Genomic DNA, 21,612 nt, shown 5'->3' with positions numbered 1-21,612 from the left:
TTCCCCCAAACTACAATAATGTCGAAACTCCTCAAAAATCTGGGTGTGGTAAAACCCACTAGTGGAAGATGACTATCAAAAGTTTCAGAGCCATCCACCCGGCCCCCAGTCAAACTATTCAACAATTATTCATCAATCACATTCAACCCAATTATTCCAATTCCAATCGCAAAGACTGTTCCGGGTTAAGCAAACTCTGTGTCAATTCGGCCTTCTTTCCATTCTCATTCCCATTCCTTTTATCCTTTTAGGTGATGATAATGGTGACCGACCACCTCTTCTCAAATCTGGCAACGAATTAGGAAAGATCATTCTCAAAAAATTGAGCCTGAAAATTTCCAGAAAAACTTTCAATACAGCAGGATAATGAAAAGCAAATTTATAACCCTTTCTCCACAATACTTCTTTAGCTGAATTAAATTCTCTACGTCTCTTAATAATTTCCTGACTCAAATCAGCATTAAAAAAAACACTTTATTGCCCTGAGCCATCATTGGATTTTGATTCTGTCGAGCCTTTTGAACAGCAATCCGTAATATCTCTCTGTCGTGGATCTCAAACACCAAATCTAAACTGCTTGTGGTGATTGGCCTGGAAAGGGCTTCTTCCTAAACACCCTATGCGCTCGATCCAATTCCAAACAATCCGGAAAAAATTCACTTCCCAGCACATCATTAATCCATTAAAAAAAAATGTCACCAGATCTGAACCCTCAATATCTTCCGGAAGACCTACTATTTTTATATTATTTCTTCGGCCTTGAAGAGTCAATCTTCTTCAACAATTCTCTCTTCTGGATCTCCCATCCCACAAAAGAATCTTCCACTTTTTCCATTTTTTCTCTATTTTGTTCCACTTGATCTTTACAATCATAAAAAGTCTCTTCAATTTTTAAAAAAATATCCTGTACAGTATCCACCGCTTTCAGACATCTATTGACATCAACTTTAACCATATTCATATAATTCTTTACAGATGACATTTATTCACAGATATTATTCATTTTAACCTTCATTTCCATAAATCCTTGATTTAACTGTGTAGACATCTGAAGCGACATATCCATCTGATGAGCAATCCCTTCCAAAATAGTGAACACAGATTCAAATCCTGGCTCCCCCTTGAGGCCTCCCTTCTTTAGCCACAGCTCCCAGGTTAGATTCTTCCTGTCTCGATTCCAACAAGGCAGGACTTCGTGCTGCCTCTTCACCTGCACTTGTAATAGGATGACCAGTGCGACTGCGGGTCTTCATCCCCGTCCGAGTCCCCCCGCAGCCCACACCTTCTCTAATAACTCCTGGACGCACGTTGCACCGCGCATGCCTACGCAACTCTGCGCGTCTCCAGGCCGCCGAGCGCTGCAGTGGGTTCGCGCCACAAACGCCACTCGGCTGACTCACCTGCGTGCCTGACTTCACGGGCGCACGTACCAGAGTCGGCCAAGCTTAAAACAATGCCAGCGCCATTGTTGTGACTGCAAGCTAGGCACCGGCGTTATACTTAACTGACTGGGAGTACACTGAGCCTTGGGTATTAATTCTGATGACACCGTGGCTTCAACCTGGTGAGTAGGCCTCAATTCTTCAACATTTTTTTTAAGGTCATTTCTTCTGTAGTTGAACTTTAGATTTCTTCACATTTGCAGTCATTTTCATTCTTCACCTTTCAGACACCCTTAAAAACTATTTTTTGTAACTTTCCGAACTTTTAAACTCAGGTGTTAATTAGTTCAACTGGGGAAAGGTGGAACTGCACGTCTTTTTCCTACGCCATCTCGCCACGTGTTCATTTCTCCCCCCCCTTACCACTCGGCCAGCCTGACAGCTGTAGGATGGTGAATGTCCAATTGCTCAGGGAAGGCCAAGGTCAATCTTATGCATCACTGATACAGCTCAGGGTTGCAAGTCCTTGCTGTTCATTGCTTCTAGCAGTTCTCACTTGCCTTTTGATCTTTTTTCACATCTCTTATCAGCCTTGACCTCTGCTCCTCAACATATCAGGAAATTGAAATAGCTCCTCTCTATCTACTGAACTCAACCTGCCATCATTCTGTCCACCTCCAGTAATTCAATTCTCAGATTCTTTGTAACATCGTAGAACTAGAAAACATTACAGTACAGAAATAGGCCCTTCAGCCCTTCTAGATTGTACCAATCTATTTTTCTGCCCAGCCCCACTGACCTACACAGTCCATAGCCCTCCATACCCCTGCCATCCATGAACCTGTCCAAATTCTTCATAAATGTTAAAATTGAGTCCGTATTCACTACTTCAGCTGGCAGCTCAGTCCTCACACCCATCACTCTCTGTGAAGCTGTTCACCCTAAACCCATGTCTTCCGATGTGTATCTCACTTACCCTCAGTGGAAAAAACCTACCATTATTTACTCTGACAATAAACCTCATAATTTTGAATACCTCTATCAAATATCCCCTCATTCTCTACCTCCAGGAATAAAGTCCTAATCTGTTTACTCTTTCCCTGTAACTCAGTTCCTAAAGTCCGGTTAACAGCCATAAATCTTCTCTGCACTCTTTCAATTTTATTGATATCTTTCCTGTAGTTTGATGATCAAAAACTGACACAATACTCAAAATTTTGCCTCACCGATGTCTTATACAACATTACCATTACACCCCAGCTCCTATACTCAATAATGTGGCGGCGCACATCCTCATGGCATTGTCAGAGGTTTCTCTCTGACTCCAGCATCCCTTCCAGTACGCACCCTGGGAACCGATTATGATGTCACAATGCACCAGGTGACTGAGCTCATGCTGTCCTTGTAGGGACATGCTGAATTTGAATAAAAACAGTCGTTAACAACCCTCAACGTGGTGGCTGTGTTTCTTCCACTGCTTACACAGCCACAGTGGTAATGCTGATGACCAAGAACATGGTTTAGGCAGGTGGAAGCACAATTTCAACTCCGCAACATCTCCTCAGACGCCACAATGTTCTATCATGTTGTGAGCGTTCTGGACCAAGATACGGCAGTGAGGGTGGATGACGTCATCCACCACCCTCTAGTTACGGGCAAGTACACCGCCCACAAAGACCTCTTGCTTGGTCTTCTTCTTTGGCTTGGCTTCGCGGACGAAGATTTATGGAGGGGGTAAAAGTCCACGTCAGCTGCAGGCTCGTTTGTGGCTGACAAGTCCAATGCGGGACAAGCAGACACGGTAGCAGCGGCTGCAGGGGAAAATTGGTTGGTTGGGGTTGGGTGTTGGGTTTGTCCTCCTTTGCCTTTTGTCAGTGATGTGGGCTCTGCGGTCTTCTTCAAAGGAGGTTGCTGCCCGCCAAACTGTGAGGCGCCAAGATGCACGGTTTGAGACGATATCAGCCCACTGGCGGTGGTCAATGTGGCAGGCACCAAGAGATTTCTTTAGGTGGTCCTTGTACCTTTTCTTTGGTGCACCTCTGTCATGGTGGCCAGTGGAGAGCTCGCCATATAACACAATCTTGGGAAGGCGATGGTCCTCCATTCTGGAGTCGTGACCCATCCAGCGCAGCTGGATCTTCAGCAGCGTGGACTCGATGCTGTCGACCTCTGCCATCTCGAGTACTTCGACGTTAGGGATGAAAGCGCTCCAATGGATGTTGAGGATGGAGCGGAGACAACGCTGGTGGAAGCGTTCTAGGAGCCGTAGGTGATGCCGGTAGAGGACCCATGATTCGGAGCCGAACAGGAGTGTGGGTATGACAACGGCTCTGTATACGCTTATCTTTGTGAGGTTTTTCAGTTGGTTGTTTTTCCAGACTCTGTGTAGTCTTCCAAAGGCACTATTTGCCTTGGCGAGTCTGTTGTCTATCTCGTTGTCGATCCTTGTATCTGATGAAATGGTGCAGCCGAGATAGGTAAATTGGTTGACCGTTTTGAGTTTTGTGTGCCCGATGGAGATGTGGGGGGGCTGGTAGTCATGGTGGGGAGCTGGCTGATGGAGGACCTCAGTTTTCTTCAGGCTGACTTCCAGGCCAAACATTTTGGCAGTTTCCGCAAAACAGAACGTCAAGCGCTGAAGAGCTGGCTCTGAATGGGCAACTAAAGCGGCATCGTCTCCAAAGAGTAGCTCACGGACAAGTTTCTCTTGTGTCTTGGTGTGAGCTTGCAGGCGCCTCAGATTGAAGAGACTGCCATCCGTGCCGTACCGGATGTAAACAGCGTCTTCATTGTTGAGTCCAAAGCCCGCTGCTCAGACGGCAAAGTCCTCCTCAGCGACAAGATCTCCATCCTCAACCGATGGTCAGAACACTTCCAATCTCTTTTCAGTGCCAACCGCTCAGTCCAAGATTCCGCCTTGCTCCAGCTCCCTCAACAGCCCCTAAGGCTAGAGCTGGATGAGGTCCTCACCCAGGATGAGACATATAAGGCAATCGAACAACTGAAAAGTGGCAAAACAGCAGGTATGGATGGAATCCCCCCCAGAGGTCTGGAAAGCTGGCGGCAAAACTCTGCATGTCAAACTGCATGAGTTTTTCAAGCTTTGTTGGGACCAAGGAAAACTGCCTCAGGACATTCGTGATGCCACCATCATCACCCTGTACAAAAACAAAGGTGAGAAATCAGACTGCTCAAACTACAGGGGAATCACGCTGCTCTCCATTGCAGGCAAAATCTTCGCTAGGATTCTCCTAAATAGAATAATACCTAGTGTCGCCGAGAATATTCTCCCAGAATCACAGTGCGGCTTTCGCGCAAACAGAGGAACTACTGACATGGTCTTTGCCCTCAGACAGCTCCAAGAAAAGTGCAGAGAACAAAACAAAGGACTTTACATCACCTTTGTTGACCTCACCAAAACCTTCGACACCGTGAGCAGGAAAGGGCTTTGTCAAATACTAGAGCGCATCGGATGCCCCCCAAAGTTCCTCAACATGATTATCCAACTGCACGAAAACCAACAAGGTCGGGTCAGATACAGCAATGAGCTCTCTGAACTCTTCTCCATTAACAATGGCATGAAGCAAGGCTGTGTTCTCGCACCAACCCTCTTTTCAATCTTCTTCAGCATGATGCTGAACCAAGCCATGAAAGACCTCAACAATGCTCATAGTTAAAGCTTCTCTAAATGACCTGTCCATCTTGCCTGCATCCTCCACAGTCTGTCACCTGGATTCATCAACCTTTCACTTAATTTTTTAAAAAATTTAGACATACAGCACGGTAACAGGCCATTTTAGCCCACAAGTCTGTGCCACCCAATTTATACCCAATTAACTTCAACTTCTAGCACGTTTCAAATGGTGGGAGGAAACTGGACCCCCAGGAAAAACCCATGTAGACATGGGGAGAATGTGCAAACTCCTTATGGACAGCATGGGATTTGAACCTCAGTCCCAATTGCTGGCACTGTAAAGGTGTTGCACTGACTGCTCTACGAACTATGCCACCCAGTAACCTAGTAATCAAAACAGTCTCTCTCTATTTACCTGTTGTGAACCTCTCATGACACTTTTCACCTCCAACAAAATATCTCTTGAGTTTTTTTGTTCCAGGACAAACAATTCCAGTATTCCCCTTTTCCATTTCCTGCTTTTGCTCATTCTTGTTCACAAAGTTATCACTTCCCAGTTCTCATTCTTAAATTACATGCACCACTTATTTCAACAACCTTCTCACCCAAGGGTGGCCAAACTGCGGCTCTTGAGCTACATGCAACATGTAATGTGCAATTCATGGAAATATGTTGGCTGAGAAAGGAATCATGCGAACCGGGGCTGAGAAAGGAATTATGTGAACCGGGACTCACAATGGTAGTTTGAGTGGCCGTGGCTTGTCATCATTTCACTGGGTGTAATCCCTGGAACCAGCAATTATGGTGAATCTATGTTGAGCTGTCAGTCTCTCTCTCTTAGCCCTGCTTTACTGACATTGGACGTGTATTATCTCTACCACTTAACACACTCCCCTTAGGTGTAACTGTGTATGCACCCATTGTCTTTCATTATTGTACCACTAGTTTCTGCTAATAAAAGCCAATGATAACTGGTTAACTACACAGCCTTCATCTTCATTAACTGGCACTTCAATTTTATTAGCAGAAATGGATGCGGCACTCAGTCCAGTGCGGCCGATAATTGACCAGTCTGCCCCGATGGCCAGAGAAATTTTCAACCACTGGATTGCTTGTTTTGATTACTACATGGCTCGGAACAATGTGGTCGATGATGCGATACAGTGGGGCCACCTGAATTCCTTACTGGGTGAGATCCTTTTTGCTGTAACGCAAGGAGCTACGACTCTGGCTATAGCCCGGGAGTGACTGAACACTTACTATGTGGCACCACGAAATATGGTACTTGCTCAACACCAGTTGCTGACTAGATGTCAGAAACCTGGGGAAAGCGATGCTGCCTATGCACTGGCCCTTGACTCGCTGGCAAATGAATGTGATGTTGGGACAGTCAATGTGGAACAACAGCACAATGCTTTGAAGCTGGATGCTTTTGTCACAGCATTGACTCCAATTACATCCGTCAGAGGCTACTAGAGACAGAGCCTCTGACCTATGGCCGGGCAGTCGCACTAGTCAAAACACTGAGAAGTGCAATACACTCCAACAAAATGCTGGAAACTGAAAGGGAACATCCAGGAGTGCTGGAACCCCGAAGGAGAGAAAGGGGCGAACCCCTGGCAAATGCTACTTCTGTGATAAGAGCTGGCACCCCAGACAGAAGTGTCCAGCTCGATTCACTACATGCAACTACTGTGGGAAACTCGGCCACTTCGCTGAAGCATGTAGGGCGAAAAATACTTCCACTGATAAGAAGAAGAAGAAAAGTGCCAAGAAAATTCATCCTGGGGCCACTGGGAAGGAAGACAACTATGAAAGGGGGGAATCTTCAGACGAGCTGGCTGAATCGACTTCAAGTGATGGCGAGGTGAGATCAACACAAAGTTCCCCTGTGATAGCTCAATTGACTGTAAAGCTTAGAGGATGTTACGGACTGGAACGGTCGACTATGAAGGGGGAGGTGAATAGTGAGACTGTCGATTGCTTAATATACTCCAGCAGCACCGACAGATACATTCATGAGAAGGTTGCCAAAGCCTTAAATTTGCGGAGATATCCAGCTGTTTAGACGTCCGTTATCAAATCCAGTTGAATATCTATGTCTTGTAGAGAACTTAAAAAAACTATACGGGACAAGTGTAAGGTTACTTTGAACTTGCAGGGACATTGTCTTGATGATGTATGGCTCTTTGTAATGCCTGATCAGCATTCATGAGCACAGAGCTGTTATGCAAGGGGATTGCCACCAGCCGTACCATGAGCTACAACCCCTAGGGCAATGGGCAGGTCGAAAGGGCTAATGCCACAAGACTGTTAACCTTGCATTATAGACACATGGTAACCCTGTTACTCGGTGGCAGGAGGTGCTGCCTGAGGCACTACATTCCATTCAGTCTCTACTATGTACAGTAACAAACCAAACACCTCATGAATGTATGTCAGGAAGTCAGGAAATATGATGGACTGGCCAGTCTGTCTATCTGAGCTTGGGACCATATAGCTGAAGAGGCACGCTCGGATGCATAAAACGGACTCTCTAGTCCAGCCAGTTTAGCTACTGCACACCAATCCCAATTATGCCCATGTTAAATTCTCAGACGGGAGCACGGACATTGTACCCCTAAGAGATCTGGCCCTGCCTAGTTCACCCCTTCCGCACGCTGCTACTCGGAGTGATCCTGAGAGATTAGACACACCACCCCAGCCTATGACCTCTAGCAAGCATTCATATGGCCATGCTGAGGCCCCACTGCCTCACACTGGTGATTCTGGAGTGAGTCCAGAAGTCCTGCCATCTCACACTACAGACCAGGCTCAGATAAACAGGGATCTGTATCAACACCGCCAGTTCCCAAGGTTGCTACTCCTGCACCTATCCAGATAAGGAGGTCTACTCTTATTCGTAAACAACCTGAAAGGCTTCAGTATTCATAAACATCTCATTATATTCTGATTGCTCTGGTAGTTACTAGCCTTGTTTTGGCTATGTCAGTGAATTCTCAATGCCATTTATTTTATTGTTGTATTACGCTCGCAGTAGATTGCTTGCCTGCTTGTATTTTACTTAGCAGCTGTCCTTTTGATTTTAACCCAACTTCTGCTGGAGACTGTGGTGAATCTGTTGAGCTGTCAGTCTCTCTCTCTCTGTTCTTAGCCCTGCTTTACTGACATTGGGTGTGTATTATCTCTATCACTTAAGACACTCCCCTTGGGTATAACTATGTATGTACCCATTGTCTTTCATTATTGTACCACTAGTTTCTGCTAATAAAAGCCATGATAACTGGTTAACTACACAGCCTTCATCTTCTTCATTAACTGGCACTTCAGATACACACAAGGATTGTAGTAGTTCAATAAGTTTGTCGCCACAACCTTTTCAATGGGGGTGGCATGGTTAGCGTAGTGGTTAGTGCAATGCCTTTACAGTGCCAGTGACATGAGTTTGAATCCACACTATAATAGTTTGTACATGTCACCCCATGTCTGCATGGATTTTCCCCAAGGGCTCTGGTTTCCTCCCACCATTCGAAACATACAGGGGAGTGAGTGTGTTAATTGGGTGTCACTGGGTGGCACAGTGATTGTGGGCCGAAATGGCCTATTACCATGCTGTATGTCTAAATATAAAAAAAACCCAAATCAAGCATGGTTTCAGTGGAGTTATGTCATGGATATTTACCTGAGAATATAAAAATGTCTTCCTTAGTAATGTTAAATTCAGGTTTTGTAGCTGTCTATTTGAAATTAATTGCTAGGCACAGGATACAATAACATCTCCACTTTTATACAGTGACCAGGTTCTAAAAAGTATTCCTTTATATCACGAGTAAGCATTATAAATTTCCAAGACAAAATTATTTCTTTCACTGGAATGATACAGTGGAAAAAATATTACAAATTTGAAGTGGACTACACAAATTAAATATTTAGGAATTAATGTTAATATGAAATTTCAAGAATTATACTCAATTAATTATCTTCCTTTAATAAAAAGGATTAAATTAGATTTGATTAGGTGGAGGGATCTACCTTTGGGTTTACTAGGGAGGATTAATACCATAAAAATGAATATTTTTCCTAGAATACAATATCTGTTTCAATCAATTCCTTATTTAAAAAAAAAAAGTTTTTTTAAGGACTTGTATAAAGCGATTAGAGAATTCTTATGGAAGGGAAAATTTCCGAGAGTAGCAATGAGAAAATTGATGTGGGATTTTCAATTTGGAGGTTTAAGATTACCGAATTTTCAGCATTATTACGAAGCAGCTCAATTTAAATTTCTTAGTGCATTAATGAATATGGACGACCCACCTAGTTGGGTAAAGATAGAAATGGCGATTATTTTAGAAAAATTTCCTCATGAGTTTTTGTTTTGATGGAATAAAAATTTACTACGAACTTACGATGTGCCAATATTGAAACATTTATTGAATTTATGGACAAGTAAACTTAAAAAATTGGGACTTAAAATATATATTCTGGAAGATTGCCATTATATAAAATCAACTTGTTTCTTTTACGGTCTCCAATGCCACTTTGAAACAATGGGAAAAGAAGGGAATAAAAAATTTATCTGATTGTTTTTCTGAGGGTTGTTTTTGTTCCTTTGACGAATTACAAAGGAAATATGGTATTAGTGGAAATTCTATATTTGTATATTATCAATTAAGATCTTTTGTAAAACAGTTATGTGGTCGACATATGATTTTATTACCTGAATCTAGTTTTGAAGAATATGTACTTTCAATACCAAAAAAGGGATATATATCTGATTTGTATTGTATTTTACAAGAAATTGATAGTAAAAAAGACTGGGATAAAGATAAGTTGAAATGGGAAAAAGATTTAGGACATAAAATAGCTGAAGAAGCTTGGATGGAAATTTGTCAGAATAGTATTCGGAAATTAATTAACGCTAGACTAGCAATGATTAATTATAATTTTATTCATCAGCTATATTTAACGCCAGAGAAATTTAAAAAATTTGGTCTTAGTAAGTTGGATTCTTGTTTTCGATGTGATCAGACGGCCAATACTTTTTTGCATACTGTTTGGCTTTGTGATCGATTGCAACAGTTTTGGAAAGGTATTCAATCTATTTTTAACAGTTTATATAATATCCATCTTGTATTAGATCCCGATATATTTTTATTAGGGAACATGCAATCATTAATTGATTTAGGTTTAGAGGATTATCAGATTTCCTTTATCTATTTAGCTTTAGTCATGGCTAAGAAATGTATAGATATAGCAAGACAACTTTATAACTTTAGATAAGTGGTATTTGGAGATGAAATTTTGTTTGACTATGGAAAGGATATCTTTTTCAATTCAGGATAGGATGTCTTTTTATAAGTTAAAGTGGACTCCGTTTGCTAATTATATGCATTTAAGTTTGATTTAAATATATGTTTAAGCGTGATATTTTAGTATTGATAAAAAAAAATTTTTGTTGTTAGAATTTTTTTTAGGTTAAGTTTTATTTCTTTTTTTGTAAGTGGGTATTTTTCTTCCATATATAATATTTTTAATTTTATTATCTCTTCACTCTTTATTTTGGGGGGGTGGAGGGCTGGACTAATTTTAAGTTAGATTACTAATATTGTGTTACAATTAATGGGGGGGGGGGGTTATTTTGTGTAGTTTTCTGATGTAATATTGTAATCATACCATTTTAATTTTTTTTTATTTTTCTTTAAATGTAATTCTTTATTGTATTCATGTTATAAAATTTTAAATAAAGTCTTCAAAAAAAAAAAGAATGATACAGTGGAAGGTGCCGTTGCAAACTGAACATGACTTGGTACACGCTATTACAGCTCTCCAAACACAATACATACTGCTGTGGCAATGATGTGCATGTTTGAGACATGGGTGAAATAAAAAAAAAATGCATGTGAACGCACAAAAATGTATTCATACAATTTAATAAGCAACCTTCGTTATAAACTGCAGGATTAATTGCATAAACATTCATATTTCATCCAGGTTTCCTGAGTGTAAAACCAAGCCAGCACAGAGGGAAAAAAAATCTAAAACAGACCAGCAGAACTAAAAATAAATAGAAACCCAGTGATGGGAAATGCAGGACCTGTAAAACTAAATATCGATGGGGCTTCACTTATAAATCTAACCCATGTTGCAAGCAGGGCACGTCTGGGCTTCATGACGTCAGAGTACTGGAGCCAAATCGAAGGGCAGGGGTTCACTTCACAGTCAGGATGGGAGACTCTTCCTTGAAATGAAATATTGAGAACTGACTGCTAGTGCTCATCAAATAGTCCACCTTATATTCTGGGTGAAACAGATGAGCTTTGTGGCCAACTTGTTACTCTGGTTAGGATATGAAAGCTAAGAAAATTAGACATAGAATCAGAATTTATCGTCATGAAATTTGATATTTTGTGGCAGCATCATAGTGCAACATACATATTATGACCATCTTATAACATTACTATAAAAATAAAATAAGAGCAAGTTATGGTGCTTGAAAAGTAAGGCAGTGTCTTTGGTTCATTGATTATTCAGGAATCTGATGGCAGATGCGAAGAAACTGTCCTTGTATTTAGGCTCCTGTACCTTTTTTCCAATGGTAGCGGAGTGAAAAGAGCATGGTCTGGGTGGTTGGAGTCTTTGAGGATAGAGGCTACTTTTTTAAGACACTGTCTGTTGTAGATGTCCTTGAAGTCTGATGCCTGTGATGTCGCAGGCCGAGTTAACAACCCTCTGGAGTTTATTCTTGTCCTGAGAGTTGAGACATTAGATACATAATTTGATTAACCATTTTAAGGTTCTTCAGCTGTGAATAATTCAGCATTGCAGGTTGATAGCAGCGAGGAAATGCTAAATGTTATATCCAATGTTATATCAAAATGTTAAACTTTATCCAATTTGAGGCCTAATTCTCTACATCTTATGTTACTTAAAAGAAATATCTCTGGTTTTTTGGTATGTTATTTTTTGTAATTTTATTTAGTATCTGATTTAATTCTTCCCAAAACATATTCACTTTCGTACATGTTCAAGTTGCATATAATGTTGTTCCCATTTCCTTCTTACAGCGAAAACATCTATCCGATAATGTTGAATCCCATTTTTTAAATTTTTGATGAGTAATATACACTGTGTAACCAATTATACTGTATCATACATAACCTTGTGTTTATTGTATTCTTCATAGTTCCAGAACAAAACTTTTCCCATACTTCATGTTTTATCTTTATGTTTCGATCCTTTTCCCACTTCTTCTTAGGATTATAGTTTATTTCATTTTCCTTATCTTGCAGCTTAATGTACATGTTGGTAATAAATCTTTTAATTATCATTGTGTGTGTAATCACATATTCAAAGCTGCTTCCTTCAGGTAATCTCAAGCTGTTTCCCAATTTATCCTTTAAATAAGCTTTCAATTGATGATATGCAAACATTGTACCATGAGTTATTCCATATTTGTACTTCAACTGTTCAAATGTTAATAAATTATTTCCCAAAAAACAATTTTCTATTCTTTTGATTTCTTTTCTCTGCCATTCTCTAAAGTAAAGGTTGTCTATTGTAAAAGGGATTAGCGAATTTTGCGTCAATAGTAATTTTGGTATTTGATCATTCATTTTTTTCCTTTCTAAGTGGATCTTCTTCCATGTATTAAGTAAATGATGCAGTACTGGTGAGTTTTTATATTGCACCAGCTTTTCATCCCACTTATAAAGTATATGTTCCGGTACCTTTTCCCCTATTTTATCTAGTTCTATCTTAGTCCAGTCTTGTTTTTCCCTTGTCTGGTAAAAATCTGATAAATACCTTAATTGTGTGGCTCTATGATAATTTCTAAAATTTGGTAACTGCAAACCACCTTGATTATACCTCTTTACTAATTTATCTAACGGTTTCCTCCCTTTCTACAAGAATTTCATTATTATTCTCTTGAATTCATTATAGAATTTTTCTGTTAAAGGAATTGGTAATGTTTGAAATAAGTATTGTATCCTTGGGAACACGTTCATTTTAATGCAGTTTACCCTCCCTCTCAACATTAGCTGTAATTCTTTCCAATGTTCTAAGTCTTCCTGCAATTTCTTTATTAGTGGCTGACAATTTAGTTTGTACAAGTAGCTTAAGTTATGATCTAACCTGATCCCTAGGTATCAGATTGCTTGTGCTTGCCATTTAAATGGTGATTCTTTTTAAAATTCTGTATAGTTTGCATTACTCTTTGGCATCACTTCACTTTTATTTGCGTTGATCTTGTACCCCGATATTTCTCCATATTCCTTCAATTTCTTATGTAATTCTTTTACTGATACCTCTGGTTCTGTTAGGTATACTATGATGTCATCTCCAAATAAGCTGATTCTATAATCCTTGTCCTTTATTTTTATCCTTTTTATTTTATTTTCTATTCTTATCTGTTCTGCCAAAGGTTCTATTGCTGAGGCGAACAATGAGGGGGATAGTGGACATCCGTGTCTAGTTGACCTAGTTAATTTAAAGTGACTCGATACATATCGATTTACTGCTACCTTCACCAATGGTCCATTATACATTTTTCTGGTAGATTGAACTTCTGTAATACTTTAAATAAGTAGTTTCACTCTACTCTGTCAAAGGCTTTTTCTGCGTTTAGACCAACAGCCACTGTTGGTTTCTTATTTCCTTGAACTGCATGGATTAGATTAATAAGTTTACAGACATTGTCCGCTGTTTGTTTTTTCTTAATAAATCCAATTTGATCTTATTTTACTATTTTAGGTACGCAATCAGCCAATCTGTTTGCTAATAATTTTGCTATGATCTTATAGTCTGAGTTAAGTAGAGATATTGATCTATATGATGCTGGTGTTAATGAATCCTTCCCCATCTTTGGTATTACTGTAATTATTGCTGTCTTACATGAATCTGGCAAGTTTTGTGTTTCTTCTATCTGGTTCATGACTTCCAGGAGAGGAGGAATTAATATCTCTTTAAATGTTTTATAAAATTCTATTGGAAATCCATCCTCTTCTGGTGTTTTATTGTTCGGCAGCTTTTTTAATATATCCTGTACTTCCTCTATTTCAAATGGTTTTATTAGTTTGTTTTGTTCCTCTTCTTGCAATTTCGGCAGTTCAATTTTAGCTAAAAATTCCTCTATTTTATCATCTTTCCCCTCATTCTCAGTTTGATACAATTGTTCATAAAATTCCTTAAAATTTTCATGAATCAATGTTCGGTTATATGTAATTTGTTTGTTCTTTTTCCTTCTTGCTAGTATCGTTCTTTTAGCTTATTCTGTTTTAAGTTGCCAGGCTAATTTTATGTTTTTTTTTCTCCCCGTTTGTAATACTTTTGCTTTGTTTTCATTATGTTCTTCTTCACCTTGTATGTTTGTAATGTTTAGTATTTAATTTTTTTGTCTGCCAATTCTTTCCTTTTCGTTATATCATCCCTTTTCACTAATTCCTTTTCTGTACTTATTATCTCCCTTTCCAACTGCTCCATTTCCTGATTGTAATCCTTTTTAATCTTAGTCACATAACTTATTATCTGCCCTCTAATGAAGGCTTTCATTGCGTCCCATAATATAAATTTGTCTTTCATTGATCCTGTGTTTATTTCAAAATATGTTTTAATTTGGTGTTCAATAAACTCCCTCAATTCCTGTCTTTTAAGTAGCATGGAGTTTAACCTCCATTTATATGTTTTTGGTGGGATGTCCTCCAGTTCTATTGCTAATAATAGGGGTGAATGATCTGATAGTAGTCTAGCTTTTTACTCAGTTTTTTGAATATGGGCTGACAACAAAAACATATCAATCTTGAGTAAGTTTTGTGCCTACTCGAATAATATGAAAATTCCTTCTCTCTTGGGTATTGCCTCCTCCATATATCCATAAGTTTCATTTTCTGCATTGATTTAACGATAAATTTGGCTACTTTATTCTTTTTACATCTTCTGTCCAGTTTTATGCAACATTGGGTCCAAATTAAGGTTAAAATTTCCTCCTATCAATATATTTCCTTGTGTGTCTGCAATCTTCAAAAAATATCCTGCATAAATTTTTGATCCTCCTCATTAGGCGCATATATATTGAGCAAATTCCAAATTCTGAGTATATCTGACACTTTATCATTGCATACCTCCCTGCTGGATCTACTATTTCCTCCTCTATTTTGATTGGCACATTTTTGTTAACTAGTATGGCTACACCTCCAGCTTTTGAATTATAGGATGCTGCTGTTACATGTCCTTCCCAGTCTCTTTTTAGTTTGTTATGTTCCGCTTCAGTTAGATGCGTTTCCTGTACAAATGCTATATCTATTTTTTCCTTCTTCAATAAATTTAGTATCCTCTTCCTTTTAATTTGGTTATGTATTCCATTAATATTTTTAGTCATATAGTTCAACATGGCCATCTTATATCTTGCATACATTTCTTTTCCACCTCTTCGCTACCTCCATCCCCCTTTTTCCCATTTTCATCTCTTAGTTTTCTCTTATTATATTTAATGTACGACAAGAGTAGTGTGTAAATTGAAAGCAGATCAGCTTTCGCTGGTGTCACTGTGTGGATGAAAGATGTTAGAAGTGGGATTCGAGCCTACGCCCCCACAGAGTGACCAGTAAACATAAACCATTGACAATGGCAAGGATTACGAGTCCTTGAGTATGGCGCCTTAGACCCATTCAGACATCCTGACAGCTTTAGGATGGTCTACTGCATCCGTCATTGTTACAGCTGAGAGTTGCAATTCCTCACTGCTCATTCCTATAAACTGGCTTTCTCACTTGCAACTCTCATCCTTTCCTCATCTCATACTGGTACCGTATGTTACTTCTCCCCATTTCCTGTGTGGGGTTTCCTCCAACCCTCCAAAACATACAGGGTTAGTAGGTTTATTGGATGTAATTGGGAAGAATCAGCTTAGATTGGCTAATTTAAATAGCTCCTGCAATCTCTTTCCAGATTTTCCCACTTAAATGTAGCTGAAATCTCTCATTTTGGAACCTGACTTGAAAACCTTTTCTTCAAGCTCTCACAGAACTTTATCTCCTAATGAGAGTGCCTCTTAAAAAATGTTTGCAGTACAGCATTTGTATCCACTATTTAGTATAATATTTCCAACTATCTTCAATGCTGCCATACTCAGAACTTTATTTATAAAATCCAGGTACTCACAAACTTTCCAGAGCATTTATTCAACATGCCTTGACACTGATTTACAGGCAAAGGCAATCAGATTCTCTCAACTAGTGCAACCTCTTTTTTTTAAAACATAAAAACAAAAATTAATAAACAAATTAAATTAGACATTCAGCACGGTAACAGGCCAATTCAACCCTATGAGTATGTGCTGCCCAAATTACACCCCATTAATTTACATCCTGGTGTGCTTTTGAAGGGTGGAAGGAAACCGGAGATCTTGGAATGTACAAGCTCCTTACAGACAGCGGGGGATTCAAACCTAGGTCCGGTCCCGATTGCTGGCGTTGCGCTAACTACTACACCAACTATGCTGATCTTGTTTCTGATCATTCTAACAAAAGCTGTTATTTTCTTCAATTCTTTTTTTGTGCACCATTAATCTGCCCAAGCTGCCAACCTATTTGTGTCTTGTACATTCTTTCTTCTGCCTAATTGTTGTACCAGGCAGTTGCAGTTGTTCCATCCTCTGCCTTGTTACACACAGAATATCTGGTGTCTTCCTCGAAAGCATTTTGCCAGGCTGGGCAGAATTATGTGAGAGAAAGTAAGAGATTTTGCAGAGCATATGGACTTGTGATGATATGTGGTTTACTCAGAGTAATGCAGCCATAGAGTTTTACAACAAGGGAACAGGCCATATGGCCCAAGTTGTCCATCTGAGAGAGACTCATTTGCCTGCATTTGGCTAATATCCCTCGAGAGGCATATACTGTTTCAAATGTTTTATAAACTTTGCAATCGTACCATCTCCACCACTTCCTCTGGCAGATTGCTCCACAAACCTACCACTCTCTGCTTGTAAAAGGTGCCCCTTTTTTATTCTTTTCTCTCTTCCCTCTCAAGAATGTCCTCTTGTTTTAGACTCCCTTACCTTACTGAGACAGATTGTATGCTGGGCACTGACAGAATGGTGCCAAGATGCTCTCCATATTGATTTAAATGTGGCCAGTCTATTCTCGATGGGAATCGAGGTATTAACACTGGAGGTGGGGCAGTTCTCCCCCCTAGTGATCCAGATGCAGTGGAGACCCTGCCCCCACCCCAACGTTTGTGATGCAGGGAGAGGGGGTGATCTATTATACCCCCGAGATCCATGCTACAGACACACTGCTCTCTTCTCCCAGATCCTGAAGCAACCTCCTCCCCACTCCCAGCCCCTCCACCTCCTCCTCAGTGGGTTGACCTTCTCTCACCTTGCCTGTTTGAGATGGAGATCGTGACTGCTGTCCTCTGCTCTCGGGGTTATGTTATGGACATAATGGTGCCAAACCTGTCTCAGTTCTTGGGCTGAATTATGTATAAACATGAACGTCAACAACATCTGTGCCATTCTGTGTCTGGTAGCTCACAGACCTGCAGCCCTCCCACTGCACTGGCAACCTTCACTGACAACTAGGCAAGCGTAGAGTCATCAAGGGTGGAAACAAGCCCTTCAGCCCATCACTTATCACCAGATATATTTCAATGGACATATTCACTGGACATATGGCATTTAACCTGGAGCCCTCATATCTGTAATCAACCTGTGGGTACATTGTAGACCAGGTTGAGGAAGGTCAACAGGGAGCCAGGGAAGCTGTGGCAGCAATCCTGTGCTGTACGGCTGACAACACTTGCAAATTTATTCAGTGAATTCAATTTAAATTGAATAATTAAAAAGGTTTTGATCTCCAGTCTGAGAATCAAATGCCCAATCCTCAAATTATTTTTCCAACCACTTCATTGTTCAGTTAGTATTAACATTGATATAATCTCTAAAATCCTGCAACATACACAGACATAAAGTCTGTACAAGTGTCCTGCCAAATTCTGGCCTTGTTTAATATAACCCTATTGGCTGCACTCAGCTTGGCCCACACAATGATAGGGAGAGGAAAAAAAACATGGTTAATTATAATAGACTCAGAACATTCTGTACATTGGTAAACAACCCCCTGCAATGAAAATCTCCCACAAACGAAAATAAATACAGAGCAACTGCTGTCAACAGGGGCGAATTAAGGTGGTGCGGGACCTGTAGCATATATTATAAAGGGGCCCTAAATTGTGCGGACCGGCACTTGTGCAGTCCTAGAGTCCTGGCTGGTGCATGCGCAGTGAGGGGGAAGTGTGACGGCAGCACCCTCCCACCAAACTCGAAGAGAGTTTCTGATGCTGACCCTGCATGTCCTCTGTTGTGGTGAGTTTAAAATAGTCTTAAATATTCTTAACAAAATGATGCTAGCTTTCTTAGATCACGATATATTCAATGTTTACATCCTTGTTGAAAGATTATAATTATTTTGATACCACCTCTAAGTTTTCTATTTCCCACCCCCCAACCCAAGCAGCCATTATGTAACACTGATAGTATGATTTATATGCATCATAATCAAATATCAACAGTATTCGCTCTACCAGTGTGTCCCAATACTTTTGTTCGGTTTCCATTTCTTTCACAAGTTGGGAATTGACAAATTGCTCAGCAGCTCTGAGATACTACCCTCCCATCGTCTGTTAATAGGCCCGATTAAAGGTGATAATTTCAGGTTAGCGATTTTAGCCAATTATCACCTTTAATTGGGGTTATTAACAGATGACAAGAATGTGGTATCTCACAGCCGCTGCACAAATATGAAAACAAAAATGTTTAAGTGAAACACCCAGTCAGTTGTTCGTAATTCATACACATAAAGTAACTGAGCAGACCAGCAAGCATTTAGTGTGGGGCCCGTAGCATAAACTATTTTTGCTACTCCGTTAATCCACCACTGGTCATCAGTCCCATTGAACATGTACCCAGGTGTTTATAAAAAAGGCATGTAAACCCGTGAAGATTTACTGACACCATCGAATTTGTCGACATGAATGCATCTGAGGGGAGAGGGCGCTATTGTTGGGTATGACCTGTCACCATCCCTTTTTTGAGACCCGCGTCTGGGTTCAAGGTCATTAGTTATTTCTTTGCAGGGTCAGTGAGTGTCAAACTGCCAGAGGAGAGATCAAATTTCAAAGAATGTTAAATTCTGGCCGGGCAAACAGTCTATTTAGCTTTTGACTGTGCCAGGAGATCCTCTTCATCTCAACCCACCTGCATCTGTTCCATTCCACAACCACTCCAGTTTATTCAGCTTGTAAACACGACACATGAATAGGGAGCCCAGAATGGCCACACAACCCTCGAGCCAATTCCACCCCAATAAAACTCCCCACTCCCCATGTGCAAGAAGGCACATGGGCCTGAATATCTGAGTGCAGGATTTGGTGTTACAGCGAGCGACAGGGTGCAGGGTGTGCCGTTACAGTGAGTCGCAGAGTGTCGGGTGTAGTGTTACAGTTGGTCACAGAGTGCAGGGTATGGCGTTACAGTGAGTTATAGAGTGCAGAATGTGGTGTTACCGTAGGCACTTTAAAACCGCAGCACCTGGGTAGCCCTTCTGGGACTCAGGTGCGATTAGTGTATCAAAGGTGCTTCCAGCACCTTTTAAGCTGTAGGGGGATTGACCCATTAAATCACCAAAACGGTGATATAAGGGGAATCCCGCCCTCGCGATGACACAATGATAGTTGTGCCACGCACTTACCAGAAGTGATTAATCAAAGTCCAAAAGGCGAACAGGAATGGAAACAATCTTCAGACACTGGCTAATCAACTCTGCTGCGCTGCACTGCAAGCATCTGTTGTGACCTCTGTTATCAGGCAAATACTGCAGTCATTGGAGGAGCAGCAGGATGTAAGCACTGTGCATTTCAGTAGATGCAGCCCGGTGACACACAAACGCAAGCGCTGACGTCACCAAAACAACCAGGTTGGCCATTATCATTTTCAAGCTGCCGGTGGACACGACCTAGTTAAGTTTAATTGGATTTCATGACTACCTTTGAGGTAGGTCAAGGACTCAGTTGGATTTTGACCATGCTGACTGTAACACCGTACCCTACACTCTGTGACACACTCGGCCCTTTCAAGCTGGCGCATGAGTGGGGCACTAACCGGGCAAATTGCCTGGTGAACCCCATTTTACATGGCAGCTTGAAAGGGCCGAGTGTGTCACAGAGTGCAGGGTACGGTGTTACAGTGAGTTACAGAATAGGGTGTAGTGTTACAGTTAGTCACAGAGTGCAAGGTGTAGTATAACAGTGAGTTACAGAGTGTGGGGTGTGATGTTACAATAGTCCTTTCAAACTACTTTGTAAAATGTTTGCCTCGTTAGTGCCCCAGTTAACCCCATCAGAATCCAACCGGGTCCCAGAGAGATAGTCAGGAAACCCAGCTAAACTTACCTAGGTCACTTCCACAGGTGATTTGCACAGGAAAATAGTCAACCCGCTTATTCTTGTGCATCGCCAGGCAGCCAGCATCTGAACATATAACCATATAACCGTTTACAGCACGGAAACAGGCCGTGTCGGCCCTTCAAGTCCGAACCGGTATTGTTGCAAATTTTTTTTTCAGCATACACAAAGAAAGTTATTTTCGCTTCTTCAGAGCAGCAAAACAGAGCTGCCAGCTTTGCCTGAATCCGGCAGTACTTCCTGTAAGTATGTGACACATCATTGCTGGGGCAGGATCTCCATTAAATTGCCAGCACCTTTGCCCCAGTAATTGCCCAAGGGTCCCAGGAGGGCTACCCAGGTACTGTAGTTTAAAAGAGGCATAAAACCCTGCAATGACACGTCATGCACTCACCGGAAGTAATGCCAGATGTTCAGATGCTGGTTGCCTGGTGATGTACGCACGCAAGCGCAAACATCATCGGAATAAGTGGGTTGGCCTTTTTCGTTTTCAAATTGCCGGTGGACGAGACTTGGGTAAGTTTAACTGGGTTCCTGGACTACCTCTGAGGTAGATCAGGGATCTGGTTGGGTTCTGACAGGGTTGACATGGTTGAACCCTTTGAAACTGCCGTGTAACTGGGGCGCTAACCGTGCAAATTGCCCGGTTAACCCCATTTTACATGGCAGTTTCAAAGGGCCTCCTGCACTCTGAGTTAATGTAACATCACATACTGCACTGCGTGTCACTCTAACTGCACCCTGTACCCTGATTCTCTGTAACACCGCACCCTGCACTCTGTGACACCTGTAACACCGCACCCTGCACTCTGTGACACCTGTAACACCGCACCCTGCACTCTGTGACTCACTGTAACACTCCACCCTGCACTCTGTGACTCACTGTAACACTCCACCCTGCACTCTGTGACTCACTGTAACACTATACCCTGCACTCAGTGATTCACTGTAATACTACACACTGTACTCTGTGACTCACTGTAACACTACACACTTTGTCTTATTGCACCACCTGCAGTAATGACGATTGAGTTGAATTGCCTGCATGGAAATGAGACAAGAGAGGAGGGCTAAACAGCAAGGGGACCTTTCTGTGCCAATATAAGGTGCAAAGGAAGGGCACCAGGAGGTTGTTGG

The 21,612-nt window shown here is 41.1% G+C and overlaps 1 protein-coding gene across 8 annotated transcripts in view; it reads right to left on the bottom strand.

Annotated features, from left to right (window-relative positions):
• Positions 1-19,909, bottom strand: part of depdc5 (DEP domain containing 5, GATOR1 subcomplex subunit) — a 236,158-nt gene extending 216,249 nt beyond the window's left edge. For 2 of the 8 annotated variants that reach the window (XM_069933598.1, XM_069933601.1), the window contains exon 1: positions 19,764-19,909. The gene's annotated coding sequence lies outside the window, so the exon portion shown is untranslated. Of the gene's footprint in view, positions 1-2,608; positions 2,725-11,598; positions 11,778-19,763 lie in introns of those variants that run through there. The other 6 variants (XM_069933597.1, XM_069933600.1, XM_069933596.1 and 3 more) reach the window with 4 other exon arrangements.
• Positions 19,910-21,612: the final 1,703 nt, after the last annotated feature.

Source organism: Narcine bancroftii, chromosome 4 (assembly GCF_036971445.1).
Source record: "Narcine bancroftii isolate sNarBan1 chromosome 4, sNarBan1.hap1, whole genome shotgun sequence".
NCBI classification, from domain to species: domain Eukaryota; kingdom Metazoa; phylum Chordata; class Chondrichthyes; order Torpediniformes; family Narcinidae; genus Narcine; species Narcine bancroftii.
This window is presented reverse-complemented; position numbering and strand designations above follow the sequence as displayed.